This window comes from Schistocerca gregaria, chromosome 7 (genome assembly GCF_023897955.1).
Source record: "Schistocerca gregaria isolate iqSchGreg1 chromosome 7, iqSchGreg1.2, whole genome shotgun sequence".
Lineage (NCBI taxonomy): Eukaryota > Metazoa > Arthropoda > Insecta > Orthoptera > Acrididae > Schistocerca > Schistocerca gregaria.
The window spans coordinates 458770440-458787182 of record NC_064926.1 but is presented as its reverse complement, the minus strand read 5'-3'; the positions used below and the strand labels follow the sequence as shown (position 1 = coordinate 458787182).

Here is a 16743-nt window from a genome sequence, read left to right as displayed (position 1 = left end):
AAATAGAACAGTGCAACCTGAAGGGCGGGCTAGCATTTATATTTATGTTCAAGCAGGCGTATCTCGCACTGTTTCCGTATTTTTGTCCATCCCCTATACATCTCTAACTTTTTAAAGAAATCGATACATACATAAGGTAACTGCATATTTAATATTTAATTGTCTGAAACAATCTATAGAACCACTTCTAAGCGGCTGAATTGTATCCAGAAGAAAATGTAAGAAAATTGCAGTTATTGAAAGATGGAGTGTGAGCTGTTTAGAACGTCCCACCCAACCGAATGAAATCGAGGCATCTATCTCCCCAGCAGACGAATATTACACTACTGGCCATTAAAATTGCTACACCACGAAGATGAAGTGCTACAGACACGAAATTTAACCTACAGGAAGAAGATGCTGTGATATGCAAATGATTAGCTTTTCAGAGCATTCACACAACGTTGGCGCCGGTAGCGACACCTACAAAGTGCTGACATGAGGAAAGTTCCCAGTCGATTTCTCATACACAAACAGCAGTTGACCGACGTTGCCTGGAGAAACGTTGTTGTGATGCCTCGTGTAAGGAGGAGAAATGCGTACCGTCACGTTTCCGACTCTGATAAATGTCGGATTGTAGCCTATCGTGATTGCGGTTTATCGTATCGCGACGTTGCTGCTCGCGTTGGTCGAGATCCAATGGCTCTTAGCAGAATATATAATCGGTGGGTTCAGGAGGGTAATAAGGAACGCCGTGCTGGATCCCACCAGCCTCGTATCACTAGCAGTCGAGATGACGGGCATCTTATCCGCATGGCTGTAACGGATCGTGCAGCCACGTCTCGATCCCTGATTCAACAGATGGCGGCGTTTGCGAGACAACAACCATCTGCACGAACAGTTCGACGACGTTGGCAGCAGCATGGACTATCAGCTCGGAGACCATGGCTGCGGATGTCCTTGACGGTGCATCACAGGCAGGAGCGTCTGCGATGGTGTACACAACGACGAACCTGGGTGCACGAATGGCAAAACGTCAGTTTTTCGGATGAATACAGGTTCTATTTGCAGCATCATGATGGTCGCATCCGTGTCTGGCGACATCGCAGTGAACTCACATTGGATGCGTGTATTCGTCAGCGCCATACTGGCGTATCACCCGGCGTGATGGTACGGGGTACCATTGGTTACATGTCTCGGTCACCTCTTGTTCGCATTGACGGCACTTTGAACAGTGGACGTTACATTTCAGATGTGTTACGACCCGTGGCTCTACCCTTCATTCGGTCCTTGTGAAACCTTACATTTCAGCAGGATAATGCACGACCGCATGTTGCAGGCCGTGTACGGGCATTTCTGGGTACAGAAAATGTTCGACTGCTGCCCTGGTCAGCACATTCCCCAGATCTCTCACTAATTGAAAAAGTCTGGTCAATGGTGACAGAACAACTGCCTCCTCACAACACGCCAGTCACTACTCTTAATGAACTGTGATATCGTGTCGAAGCTGTATGGGGAGCTGTACACGCCACCCGAGCTCTGTTTGAGTCAATGCCCCAGGCGTATCAAGGCCGTTATTACGCCTAGAGGTGGGTATTCTGGGTACTGATTTCTCAGGATCTGTGCACCCAAATTGCATGAAAATGTAATCACATGTCAGTTCCGGTATAAAATATTTGTCCAGTGAATACCTGTTTATCATCTGCATTTCTTCTTGGTGTAGCAATTTTAATGGCCAGTGAAGTATTATTGTCTTCGTTCAGTTATACGAAATTCTTAAGCTTGCGTCACCGCTATTATGAACGCATTACCCACTGACCTGTAAAAGCAATAAAAATGAAGATATTTCTAGCTGAAGAATCCATATTTTACGTACAGCTCGACGGCACAGAGAATGTTCTAACTGTAGGTGCGGGGTGTTTGTACACACGGCGATTTCACCCCACGCTGTGAAGGCAAACTGGAGCAGGGCACCCTCTGCTGTGGAGTGTAGGCCGGACCCCCCGCTGCCGAGGCCGCCCCTTTCCATGTCACTGGGTTACGTGGGGAGCCGCGGCTGCCGTACTGTCTGTCGCCGTGGGTATTGATTTGCCAGTGCCCGACTGCGCCTCTAAGCTGCACGCTCGCTCTAAGCTGCTACCCGATCACAATACAGGGTGAGTAAAAAAGGACTTTACAACTATGGAATGATATGGAAGTTCATTGAGATAATAATTGGCAACGATTGCTGTACAATCGCAATAAAGTCATGAGATGTTCAATTGACTCTTTTATTGGAACATGCTACGCTTTTCAGGATTACACCCATCTTCAGACATCACAAACTCAACTCCTTCCTAACCAACCAGACTTACAGTCTTGACACTTCAGAGAAAGTGTCCAATAATATATGACTATAACTGCGACAGAAGCAGCCTTGAAGCAGACTGCTCTGTCGCAGTTATAGTCATGTGTTACTGGACACTTTCTTTGAGTTGTCAAGGCTGTACGCCTGGTTGGTTAGGAAGGAGTTGAAGTTTGTGATTTCTGAAGATGGGTATAACGCCGAAACGCTTAACATGTTCTAATAAAAGAGTCAGTTGAACAACTCATGATTTTATTGCGATTCTACAGCATTGGTTGCCGATTATTACCATAAAAATAATCGCAGGCCTCAGACGGGATTTTATGTCCTGAGATAACTTACAGAATCGGGAGACACAGGAGGAGCATCCGTCTGTCACGTTTTAACGACGAGGGATTTTATGTTTATTTTGGATCTCGCGACATAGATGGTCGCGTTGTTGGCAACGGCTGGTGTGTGGCTGAACATCTCTGAGCCCCATCGGTTACAGGCTCTTAATGTGTGGCCGGTAATTGACGTGTTAGATATCCTTAATCATAGAACTTCCTGGCGGATTAAAACTGTGTGCAAGATCGAGACTCGAGCTCGTGACCTTTCACTATGGCGGGCAAGTGCTCAACCGACTGAGCTACCGAAGTACAAGTCTGGAAGCATCCCCCAGGCTGTTGCTAAGCCATTTTTCTCGAATCCTTTCTTCCAGGAGTGTTACTCCTGCAAGTTTCGCAGAAGTAGTTCTGTGAAGTTTGTAAGATAGGAAATGTGGTGCTTGGGTAGCTCAGTCGGTGGAACACTCGCCCACCATAGGCAAAGTTCCCGATTTCTTGTCTCGGTCCGGCACGCAGTTCTTGAACATGTCAGTACACACTCCGCTGCAGAATTAACATTTCCTCCCTGGTCCTTAATTATTGTGAAATGAGCTGTAAGGGTTGTGAGCTAAGACTGTTAGGCTCGTCAAGATGTAAATACTTTCTCGTAACTTCCCGCAGACTTCAGACGTTCAGCCAATATTATTAAGAGCACTGCTTTGAGCCCATGCAGGAGCATGAGATCAGTAGACAGAGGAATTCTAAAAGATCGTGGAGGTTTTACGTCGCTGCAGGCGGTGTTTAATGGAAGCGATGGCATTGTCGAGGCGTCAATGGAGAAAATAAACTGCACTTGTAACCGAGAAAACTTGAAGCATTTTGTTTTGGTAAGTCTTGTTCCACATGGCGTTTAACAGTTACCACTAGTTTGCCCTTGCACATTTCTGTGGATGTCATGAGCGGACTTCAACGAGTAATACAACACGTTGTGACTATGTAGACTTTCCCGGCGTATTAATACATCAGATTCTTGTCGGGTTTCCAGCCAGATCAAACTGTCATCTGAGCACAGTATTTCAGCAGCCCACCTGGCCGCCATCATCAGGTGAGAAAAGCTGTCCTGCTCTCGCCGATAACTGATTCCACACGCAAAATGACTGCACCTTTATATGCAGCGGAAGTACAACAGCGCATGCGATAGATGAAGTGCGCACGTGCTCAATCATTCCTGCTGCCCCTTGGCGCAAAAAGAGTTGCAGCGCCTCCGGTGGTGAATACTGTCGAAAACTACATATCGTTACAAATGATTATTCATAGCTGGCCGATTCAGATGCCGATGTTTCTTCATGTCTGATGAAACAGGATTCCACGTTTTACTTAGCGGGTATCCATCGTCACGATTAATGATATTATCTGCTAGTCTAATTTCGACAGATTCTTTCAGAACACAATATCAATACCGCGAAGCATTTGTGTGGTGTGCGTACTGTAAGACCTTCGGTACACACATCATCAGATTATTTGACTTATCGCTCTAACGAAGTAGGCGAGTGTCAGCAATATGTATCGTGGTCTTATAGTGGCGTGTTTATCTTCTGCCGTTAGGTCAGACGATAGAAATGCCACTTGCACGCCTAGAGGAGGAGATTGACGGTGACCAACTTTAAACAGAACTTGATTAATTTTCACACACATTTATTAAAATAATAAAAAGCATAGAAATAACTTAACTTGGTTCTGGCTGCTATTTACAATTGACAATCTGAAGTTCCTTTGGTCTTGGTACGTTAATCTTATTCTCACATATCTCTGATACTTGACAAAGTGTCTATACATTTATCTTAATGGCTATGTACAGGAATATGATAATCTTATTAGGCGCAGACTGAAACTTGACTACAGACTAATGCAGACTAATGCAGACTGGTACAGACTGAGTAATCGGAGGGTTGTACACTCGTTATAATACCTCGAGCGTTTAGGTATCACTGCGCGAGTGTGATCCGCGAAGAGAAAAGGTTCTACGTTAGCAGCAATTTCATTGGGTGCGTTACATATTAATACGCGGATAGGCGGAAGCAGAATTTGGTCCGTCTCCAAGGCAGCGCCATCTCGTAGTGCGGAGACGGACGAGCGCTGCGCCTGCGCTGTTGTGTTTGGCGGGGCGCGCTGTAATGGGAAAGTTGTGTACGCGCTGACTACGCGGAACTATGTACACAACAATTCGCAACTACTTGCATCTCATTATATAGCATTCTGTATCCCTCTGTAAGGCAATGCTCAGCCACTGCAGATTTACCTGGTTGTAATAATCGCTTATGGCGATGTTGTTCAATACACCTGTCGTTGACGGTGATAATAGTTTGGCCAATGTAAGTTTTCCCTCACTCACACGATACTTTGTAAACTTGCACATTTCTGTGGATGTCATGAGCGGACTTCAACGAGTAATACAACACGTTGTGACTATGTAGACTTTCCCGGCGTATTAATACATCAGATTCTTGTCGGGTTTCCAGCCAGATCAAACTGTCATCTGAGCACAGTATTTCAGCAGCCCACCTGGCCGCCATCATCAGGTGAGAAAAGCTGTCCTGCTCTCGCCGATAACTGATTCCACACGCAAAATGACTGCACCTTTATATGCAGCGGAAGTACAACAGCGCATGCGATAGATGAAGTGCGCACGTGCTCAATCATTCCTGCTGCCCCTTGGCGCAAAAAGAGTTGCAGCGCCTCCGGTGGTGAATACTGTCGAAAACTACATATCGTTACAAATGATTATTCATAGCTGGCCGATTCAGATGCCGATGTTTCTTCATGTCTGATGAAACAGGATTCCACGTTTTACTTAGCGGGTATCCATCGTCACGATTAATGATATTATCTGCTAGTCTAATTTCGACAGATTCTTTCAGAACACAATATCAATACCGCGAAGCATTTGTGTGGTGTGCGTACTGTAAGACCTTCGGTACACACATCATCAGATTATTTGACTTATCGCTCTAACGAAGTAGGCGAGTGTCAGCAATATGTATCGTGGTCTTATAGTGGCGTGTTTATCTTCTGCCGTTAGGTCAGACGATAGAAATGCCACTTGCACGCCTAGAGGAGGAGATTGACGGTGACCAACTTTAAACAGAACTTGATTAATTTTCACACACATTTATTAAAATAATAAAAAGCATAGAAATAACTTAACTTGGTTCTGGCTGCTATTTACAATTGACAATCTGAAGTTCCTTTGGTCTTGGTACGTTAATCTTATTCTCACATATCTCTGATACTTGACAAAGTGTCTATACATTTATCTTAATGGCTATGTACAGGAATATGATAATCTTATTAGGCGCAGACTGAAACTTGACTACAGACTAATGCAGACTAATGCAGACTGGTACAGACTGAGTAATCGGAGGGTTGTACACTCGTTATAATACCTCGAGCGTTTAGGTATCACTGCGCGAGTGTGATCCGCGAAGAGAAAAGGTTCTACGTTAGCAGCAATTTCATTGGGTGCGTTACATATTAATACGCGGATAGGCGGAAGCAGAATTTGGTCCGTCTCCAAGGCAGCGCCATCTCGTAGTGCGGAGACGGACGAGCGCTGCGCCTGCGCTGTTGTGTTTGGCGGGGCGCGCTGTAATGGGAAAGTTGTGTACGCGCTGACTACGCGGAACTATGTACACAACAATTCGCAACTACTTGCATCTCATTATATAGCATTCTGTATCCCTCTGTAAGGCAATGCTCAGCCACTGCAGATTTACCTGGTTGTAATAATCGCTTATGGCGATGTTGTTCAATACACCTGTCGTTGACGGTGATAATAGTTTGGCCAATGTAAGTTTTCCCTCACTCACACGATACTTTGTAAACTCCAGATTTCCTCAAACCTAAATCATCTTGACAGAGCCAAGCAGTGCTCGAATCTTAGCTGGCGGACGGAAAAAACATGTGATCTCATATTTCTTCAAAAGTCTACCTATCTTGGGGGACACATTCCGAGCATACGGAAGAGAAGCCACAGACCTAAAGGTCCAAACTCAAAAGCACGTCGAATTTGTCCATCCGTATAGCCGTTATTATTGAACACTTCCTCAAGATGTTGCAGCTCCTCTGGTAATTTTTCAGCATCTGAGAGAGCATATGCTCGTTTAACCGAGGTCCGAAGGACTTCTGTACGTTGAAAAGATGGATGGCAACTGGTAGCATGTAAATACCTGTCGGTATGAGTCGGTTTCCTGTAAAGCCTGTGTCCAAGAGCTCCATCTTCTTTTCTATAAACTAGTACATCCCAAAAAGGTAACTTTCCCTCCTTTTCAATTTCAATCGTGAATTAGATGTTCGGATTAAGACAACTAAAATGGTCCAATAACTGGTGCAAAGTGTCTATCCATGTCGCCAAACAAGAAACATATCGTCAACATGTCTCAGAAAACACGAAGGGCTCAAAAAAAGATATTTTCAGAGCCATATCCTCAAAGCGTTGTATATGCTGAACCAGTTCTTGATGTGCAGACCCTTCAACAGCGTGTTCACAACGCCCGTGACGCTATTCGCAGAGAGCGTAGCTTTTCTCACCTGATGATGGTGGCCAGGTGGACCGCTGAAATATTGTGCTCAGATGACAGTTTGATCCGTCTGGAAACCCGACAAGAATTTGAAATACAAGATGTTGTTTTCCTGGAAGCGGGTTGGCTTCTTGCAGGATTCCAGTATACCGTATTATTCTCGCCTCTTTTGGCTACAAAATTCTATTTTTCAACATAATATCCGTTCATTCTGACGGCCTTACACCACCTATCTGGGAGGGCCTGTGTGGCTGCGTGGTACCTGTCTAACAATCGACGTCGGAGACAACATCTGGCTACATCAATAACGTACTGCTTGCCGCGGAGTGCATCCTTCATTGAGCCAAACAAGGGTATCAAATCAGGGCTGTAAGGTAGATGAGGAAGAAAAGTCCAACGAAATTTTATGAGCTCCTATAGGGTGTGCAGATTTGTGCGAGACCTTGGGTCGTCATGGAGAAGTTCGTTTATATTTTCGTGCCGACGAACACGCTTAAGTCGTTTCGCCAATTTCGTGACTGCGTTTATTTATTAATTAATTCATTTATTACAAATTTAATGATATTTTAACTCACCTTTTCAAACAGGTCTTACATATTACAGTTTTCAGTTTTCATTGTTTTCGTAGTTTTTCTTGTTTGTTTCCATCTGCAACATTTAGCAAAGAATAATACAATTTTCTAAATAACAATAATTTGATGGTGAAATTTTGTTGTGTTAAGAAGAATTAAAAAGATGACAGGGTAGAGGAGACATTTGTTAGTGCCATCACCGATGATAACTGGCAGTGAACACCTCGAAGTGGTTTCTTCGAGCTATTAGCCACCAGTCAGTACACAACACGTTATAGTTAGTAGTGGAGAAATGGTATTGCTTATCCTACGCATTAACTTTGGGTACTCATCCGTGTACAACATTGGGTGCTTTCTTGACTAGATTGCCAGTCCTTTACATTACACTTACTGTCATATTCGCTATCCTTAACTATAATTTGACCGATATGTACAATTTGAGACTGCATTTTGGCATGTTATGTCTCATTCGTAACTCTAGGAGTCTTACTTACTGTTACATCTCATCTTCCTCCTCCTCCTGTTCCTCTACAGTGTTGCTGTTTTAGCCGTCACTGTGGATGTCTGGGTCCACACTCCGGAGACTGTCGTTACGGTGCATGTAGGCGTGCCTGTTATCTCGTGTCTGTAGGTACTCTTCATGTGTTGTTTTGAAATACTGTTTCTTAAGGGGGGACGTAGATGAAAAACACACACTATCTCAAAAGTGCACCAAATCCACAGTTTTGGAGATGTGGCAATGAAATTTTGTACCACGCTCTACATGAAAGTAACACATTTACATATAAAATCCTTTGGTTATACATATTCAACGTTTTTTGAATGAAATTTGAAGTTTTATTTTCAAAAAAATAATTTATGTTTCTTTTTCTCAGAAAGTATTCAAGAGATTTCTACAAAAATTTCACCGTTTCATCTCCTTATATGTTGTGAGCTTCTCTCGTGAGGTTTTTGGACTAGGTCAAATAGGAGAATTTTCATATTTTTTTAAAAAATTATAATTCCATAAGTACAATTTTAAATTCATGCAAAATTCCAAGCACTTTGCCCAATATCTCAGCTTGCAAATCTGAATTTCAAAGTTTGCTCTTGATATAACGTTTATTAGGTTTACAGCTCCATCTACCGTGGCCACGATGCATTTCCTTATACATGTTAATACAACCTTTTTCCTCCATTTACTGTTTGGAATCCGTCATTGCAGTTTGTCGGTTTTATTAATACTCACTATGTGTATATATTTGTTTCTATGTAGTCTTAGTGTACGTCTATTGTTCGCATATTGCCCACTGAAGATGGTGTAAGTGCGTGGGATAAATACGTGCCCTGTTAGGAAATATAGCACACCGCGGTTGGGATTGATATGTTTGACTATCATCTGATGCTTTATGTCAGGGAGGAAGCCGTGCAGTCTACTTCCCTTATTACCTACGTACCACTCACTTAGCCATGTATCCAAACGCCAGCTTTCGTGTGTACCTTATCTAGTCTCCCCATCTTTAACCAGTACCTTGTAGCTCTGTGTTTGATTGTGATATCTATGGGGCATATTCAGAGCATCAGAAACAGTGCATCCACTGAGGTGTTGCCGAAGGCTCCAGTTAGCCCAAGCAGGACGCTTCTCTGTCGACATCTGACTGATCCTTTGTTGGTGACCAGGTCCAATCTGTGTGATCAAGTGCCAGGTGCGAAGCTGAATACTGATTTGAAGAGCGCACAGTCCTATCTCCGTATGGCCGGCCGCGGTGGTCTAGCGGTTCTAGGCGCTCAGTCCGGAACCGCGCGACTGCTACGGTCGCAGGTTCGAATCCTGCCTCGGGCATGGATGTGTGTGATGTCCTTAGGTTAGTTAGGTTTAAGTAGTTCTAAGTTCTAGGGGACTGATGACCGCAGCTGTTAAGTCCCATTGTGCTCAGAGCCATTTGAACCACTTGAACCTATGTCCATATGACTGGTAGAGGTACTCTGTCCTCCTCTGAATTTAGATTAGAAATGGTTCAAATGGGTCTGAGCACTATGGGACTTAACATCTGAGGTCATCAGTCTCTTAGAACTACTTAAACCTAACTAACCTAAGGACATCACAAACATCCATGCCCGAGGCAGGATTCGAACCTGTGACCGTAGCAGTCACGCGGTTTTGGACTGAAGTGCCTACAACAGCTCGGCCACAGCGGCCGGCTTGAATTTAGCGTCACCAGTTTATGTGCTAGATTTCAGCTTTACCTGTTGTTAGCGTGTTCGTGGAAATTCAGTTTCTCATACGTGTGCACCCCAAGATAACGGGTAACATGTGATCGTTTGATGTTTGTGACCCCTATTTCAAATGAAGGATTCCTTTGGAGTGATTCTTTCAGTAATGTATATGTTGTTTTGTTTTCGGCTATTCTGAGTTTCTGCTTGTGACACCATTGTGTAATTGTTTGTAGTATTGCACTAGCTTTCTCTTCCAGCTAGGCTCTGTTGTCTGCAGTGAGTACAATTGACAGGTCATCTGCGCAGACGACAATTCCATCGGAACTGTCACGGCATCTAGAAGTTCTAAGAGGGGCTCGATTGTTGTTCCAGAAGACGGGGCCGCTGATCGATTATTGAGGACAGCTTTTGGTAATTATTTTAATTACTTTCGGGCTGTCCATCTGACATTCGACAATTCAGTCTATGCAGTAGTCTAGGAAATCGTTGTACGATGATTGCAGTACCACCAGAAAAACCTCTGAAATGACGTACACCAGCAGAGGTTATCGAACGCCAAGCGATGTCAGTGATTATTCACATCGCGTATTTCTGTATTGTAATATTAACTATGTGTGGGCATGATCGATGGCGTCATCCACAGATTTGCCGGTTATGAGGCCGAATTGGTGTTGGCTCATGCCCCTGAGAGCTTTGTGGGTTTGCAAGCGCATACACAGTAGCTTCTGCTGAATCTTTGCTACAGTGTTTATTAAACATATTGCTCTGTCCTTCTCTAAATCTGAAGGATCCCTATCTGCTGATTTCCTAATAATGGCTGATTTCCATGTTTTCCGCGTTGTAGCTACCCTTCCAAGCCGTAAGGCTTGGTTAGGTAAGGTTATTAGGAACTGAGTGACCTCCGGTGCTAGTTTCTTCAGTGTTTCCGAGTAGATACCATCTGGTCCAGCTGCTTTTTGTTTTTGAGATCTGAAATGTCTAGCGCAACCTCTTCTTGCGCAAAAGCACGGGTGACAGTTGCAGTTCTGTATGATGTGTGTAGTCTTCTCTTATTTTGTGATATTGTGTGTCTGTGTCGATGAAGTCGTCAGGGAGCAGTTTATAAAGCAGAAACCTCGCTCTATTCCTCCATCCTTAGTCATCGTGCCGTCATCCTGCCTTAGCGTTTCCAGAACTAGTGGGTTCAAAATGTTCAGATTTATGTGAAATCTTATGGGACTTAGCTGCTAAGGTCATCAGTCCCTAAGCTTACACACTACTTAACCTAAATTATCCTAAGGACAAACACACACACCCATGCCCGAGGGAGGACTCGAACCTCCGCCGGGACCAGCCGCACAGTCCATGACTGTTTCCCCCTAGATCGCTCGGCTAATCCCGCGCGGCCTAGTGGGTTCAAATGGCTCTCAGCACTATGGGGCTTAACATCTGAGGTCATCAGTCCCCTAGAACTTAGAACTACTTAAACCTAACTAACCTAAGGACATCATACACATCCATGCCCGAGGCAGGATTCGAACCTGCGACCGTAGCGGTGGCGCGGTTCCAGACTGAAGCGCCTAGAACCGCTCGGCCACACCGACCAGTGTTATTTACGTTTGTTGTATAAGGTCTCCCTCTCTTATGCATGCATATATGCCTCAATTTTTGTACGTCTGTCTCTACCTAGTATCGCCGTTTGATGTAATTTTCGTTTGCGTTTGGCCATCTTGTTCGAGTGTCGTGAGTTCGTTGGTCCATGGTATTGGTGAGCGTTTTGTTTTCTTTGCCGTCGGTATCGATGAGTTTTGTGCATATTGTGTGTATTACCTAAGTCAGTTTGCGCGCTCTGTAATCGATACCTCAATTGATGTTTTCTAGATCGCGTTTTTGGATAATTTCCGTTAATTTTTTTCAGTCTGCTTTGTGGAACAATAAGCGTCTGTTGTGCGATTTGGTAGTTGTGTTCTGAGTGCGTGTGTTAGTGTGTGCGTTGTGACAATGTGGTCACTACTGGTTGAATTTTTTTCTGTATTACTCTTTGCGTGTAGTGTAATTGACAAACATACAGTCTGTGAATGACATGCAAATCCATTACCCATTTTCCCCTAGTTAGTTCAAATGAAATGGCTCTGAGTACTGTGGGACTTAACATCTGAGGTCACCAGTCCCCTAGAACTTAGTACTACTTAAACCTAACTAACCTAAGGACATCACACACATCCATGCCCGAGGCAGGATTCGAACCTGCAACCGTAGCTGTCGCGCGGTTCCAGACTGAAGCGCCTAGAGCCCTAGTCAGTAAGCAAAAAAATTTTACACTGATATCCTCACACAAAACTTTATGTCTTTCTTAAGGACTCAGCTCAGCACAGTGTCCAGTATGGAGATGAAATTCCTGTAATTGGATGAGAAGTTTTTACTCTCCGAAATTTCAACGTGAGTTCTTTTAATAGAAAATTAGGTTAACCATGAATGGCGAGTTTTCCGACCTGAGGGTACTCACGTAGTAGACATCAACCCATATAAATCAGATAACCTTTAACCCTGTCTTTCAGTGAATTTAAATTCTAAGACCATATAGACTTTCGGTGCATTAATGCGCGTTTCTAAACACGTCGTTCCGCGTTTGCGCGCTATTTCTCCGGTGCACAACCCCAGTACAAACAAAGCTACGTTGCGCGAAACGTCACGGAGTGCTTCCGACAATGTTTGCTGGATAATTTATGTGCATGTTAAACAGTGGCGGTAGGGCCATAGTTTCCAGAGGACGGGCGCCGCCTGTGGAGCGCCTTGTATATTCAGCAGACGCGACGCCGCGCTGTAGCCGTGTCGCGGCGGCTGAGCACTCGCAAACCGCTGCCCACTGAGCCACACAGCGGCGGATAGAGTTGGATGGAGCACAGAGGGAGCGGCGAGCGCCGAAAAACGCCACAGGCAGCTGAGCCGCAGCCGGGCCCGAGGCGGCGCGCCGCCGCCACCGGAATGTAAATGGCGCGAGTAATTGTGTTGGCGCACGGCATTCAGGTGCGTTGATGAAACATTGTCTGCGGCGGTGCTGGCTGTTTCCAGTGCTGGGTGGATGCTCACTTCTCTGCGCGCAGGCTGCTACTGCTGGCTGAAAACTGACGCAACCAGGTTTCCGAGCGAGATGAAAAGAAACTATGCTGACGCAATGAACAGTATTTTACATGTGGTATATGTTACGGAAGTATGCAAAGTAAGTTATGCATTGCTGCGAAAAAAATGCAGAACCGTGGAAGACGAGGGTATTTTATTGACAAGTGATGTGACAGGCGGTTCATATTTGTAGCACTACATTGACGACAAATTCAGACCACTTGAAACATACATGATACCGTAAGGAGTGCTCAAATGGTCGCTTCAGTACAGTATACCCCTCTCTGACATCAACGCAGGTTAGATTAAAAAATGATTCAAATGGCTCTGAGCACTATGGGACTTAACTTCTAAGGTCATCAGTCCCCTAGAACTTAGAACTACTTAAACCCAACTAACCTAAGGACATCACACACATCCATGCCCGAGGCAGGATTCGAACCTGCAACCATAGCGGTCGCGCGGTTCCAGATTGTAACGCCTAGAACCGCTCGGCCACACCGCAGGTTAGATTAGAATAGATTAGATTAGGGTAGTACTTGTTCCATAGATAACGTATACGACGACACTTCGTAACGATGTGGGACGTGTTAGGTTAATAAAAGGGGTCTATACAAGATATTACATTACACAAAATATAACATGACACTCAATTTTTTAATTTTTTTGTGGGGGTTGGGGAAGTTACCCACTTACTATACCCAAAAATTCATCTCATGAGTAGAAGGAGTTGCCATTAAGAAATTCTTTTAATTTCCTTTTAAATGCTGTATGGATTTTGATCCTATTAGGTAAGTGACCAAAGACTTTTGTGGCAGCATAATTTACCTCCTTCTGAGCCAAAGTTAGGTTTAACCTTGAGTAGTGAAGCTCATCCTTTCTCCTAGTGTTGTAGCCATGTACACTGCTATTACTTTTGAATTCGTTCGGATTGTTAATAACAAATTTTATTATATATATATATATATATATATATATATATATATTGTGAGGCTACATTGAAGATCTCTAGCTCTTTAAATAAGTGTCTCCAGGATGATCTGAGATGAGCTCCAGCAATTATTCTGATAACACGCTTTTGTGCAATGAACACTCTTTTACTCAATGATGAGTTACCCCAGAATATGATGCCATACGAAAGCAGAGAATGAAAATGGGCGTGATAAGCTAATTTACTGAGATGTATATCACCAAAATTTGCAATGACCCTAATAGCATTAGTAGCTGAACTCAAACGTTTCAGCAGATCTTCAGTGTGTTTTTCCAGTGCAACCCCTCATCAATGCACACACATAGAAATTTTGAATATTCTACAGTAGCTACCGATTTCTGATCGAAGTCTATATTTATTAATGGTGTCATTCCATTTACTGTCTGGAACTGTATGTACTCTGTTTTGTCAAAGTTTAATGAGAGCCCATTTGCAGAGAACCACTTAATGATTTTCTGAAAAATATCGTTTACAATTTCATCAGTTAATTCTTGTCTGTTGGACGTGATAACTATACTTGTATCATCGGTAAAAAGTACCAGCTTTGCATCTTCGTGAATATAGAGTGGGAAGTCATTAATATATATTAAGAACAGCACAGAACCCAAGACCGTACCTTGAGGCACCCCATTCAGGCGTGTATTCCCGCATATAAATGATTATAAAGCTGGCAACTGGAAAGCTGCAGTAGATTCGACTATGATTCTTTCATTGTTTTCCGCTGCAGCATGTTCCATACGAGGTCAACTGGTCCGAGATATGGTGATCTTGCTGGCCAGGATAGTTCTTGTACGCCATAAAGGGCACGTTGCAGCTGTATGGGGAAGTGCATTGTCGTGCTGGAAATCCACACCGGTTTAATGTCGAAGAAATGGCAATAGGACGGGGGTGCCAACCTTTACAATGTAGTGAGCACTAGTTACGTTACGTTGCAGAAATACCAATGTACCTGCGAGTTGTAACTGACGACCCACTCACCGTGAAGACTGGATTGGGATCTGTGTGTCGTGAGAGAATGCTCCCTGGAATAGGCCGACCATCACGTCCACACAGTACATTTGGACATCCATCACCAATCACGCCCAATCAGAACTTACTCTCATCTCCAGTACACTATTTTACCATACCAGGCCACCCGTACTAGGCGGTGTTGGGATGTCAAAGGTAGCTAGGCCAGATGCACATGTGATCTTACTTCTGCTACAAGCAGACGATTCTCACTGATCCTTCCTCACAGGCCAGGAGCAACATGTCGCCAGATTTCTATCCTGAACGACGGTGAGTCGGCCGCTGATGCTCTCACAATGCGTCGATCAGTATGTGTTTCTGTACAACGTGGACGTCCAGAACCTGGTTGACAGGTGTGGGAATGTTCTACAGACCACTGATGACAGCAACTACCCTCAACTGACACAATGTGTCCAATATAGGAAGTTCCCGTAAGAGCGTGCAAAAAGATAACGGGACATAGAGAACACTTGATTGAACAATTTGAGGTGGGGAGCATGGGGTTGGAGAAGCCAGTTTAAGGAGATATGGAAGTAAACTTGTCTATCGATTTGTCTAGCATTACTGTTTTCCAGCTTGTTTACAACTAACACCCGTAAGAGTTTACGCATGCTGTGCTGTTTATTTACGTATGCGTTCCTTATTTCCTGCAAGTGAACGAGGAGGACGATCCTGATTGCTGGGACGTATATTCTGGTCGGTGGAATGAAAGTAGAGGTCCAATTCCATGGCCTGCGAGGTCACATGACCTGAATCCCTCTGAAAGTCACTTGTGTATGAGACCCCATTAGTTGCCAGAATTGTAGCTGCCTGTGATGTAATGCGAAGCTCACCGGGGATATTTGTCAGGGTGCGTCAGAATCTTGTTCGCAGATGTCACGCTTGGCTCTAATGGATCTGAGCACTATGGGACATAACATCTGAGGTCATCAGTCCCATAGACTTAGAAATACTTTAACCTAACTAACATAAGGACATCACACACATCCATGCCCGATTCAGGATTCGAACCTGAGACCGTTGCAGCATCGCGGTTCCGGACTGAAGCGCCTAGAACCGCTCTGCCACAGAGGCCGAATGTCACGCTTGCACTGAGGTCATGGCCGTCAGCATCAACACTTTTGTATGAAACTTCCTGGCAGATTAAAACTGCGAGCCCGACCGAGACTCGAACTCGGGACCTTTGCCTATCTCATTCTGGAAACACTTTTGTAAGTTGTAGGACAAATGGTACGTTCATTATGTCAATGATGCTATTTGCAGTTAACTGTAGCTAATGTAAATAAAAACGTACATAGTACTGTGATTTTATTCCTATTACCTCCTTAAGCTGGCTTCTCCGACTCCACGTTGTATATCTCAAATTGCTCAGTGAAGCATCCTCCATGTTCTGTTAAATTTTTGTACGCTCTTACGGAAACGTCCTGTATATGCAGCAACCTGTAGAAACGTCCATCCTGTTTACTGCAGCCCCGTTATGTGACCCTGCTGAAATGGTTAAAATTCTTGAACACAGTAAGTACTCGTCGGCGGAGCATGGTTGTAGCCTAGAATGAATGTTGCATATATTGTTCACCTATAATCTCAGAACAGTTACTGCCCACAGAGTCAAAACAGAAGGCGCAAAGAAAGGCATCTAGCACTACAACCCCTCAGTGTGCACATATTACAA

At 44.2% G+C, this 16743-nt stretch overlaps 1 protein-coding gene across 1 annotated transcript in view; it reads right to left on the bottom strand.

Annotated features, from left to right (window-relative positions):
* Window positions 1-16743, bottom strand: part of LOC126281370 (uncharacterized) — a 440712-nt gene that overhangs the window by 124847 nt on the left and 299122 nt on the right. The gene's annotated exons all lie outside the window — the stretch shown is intronic.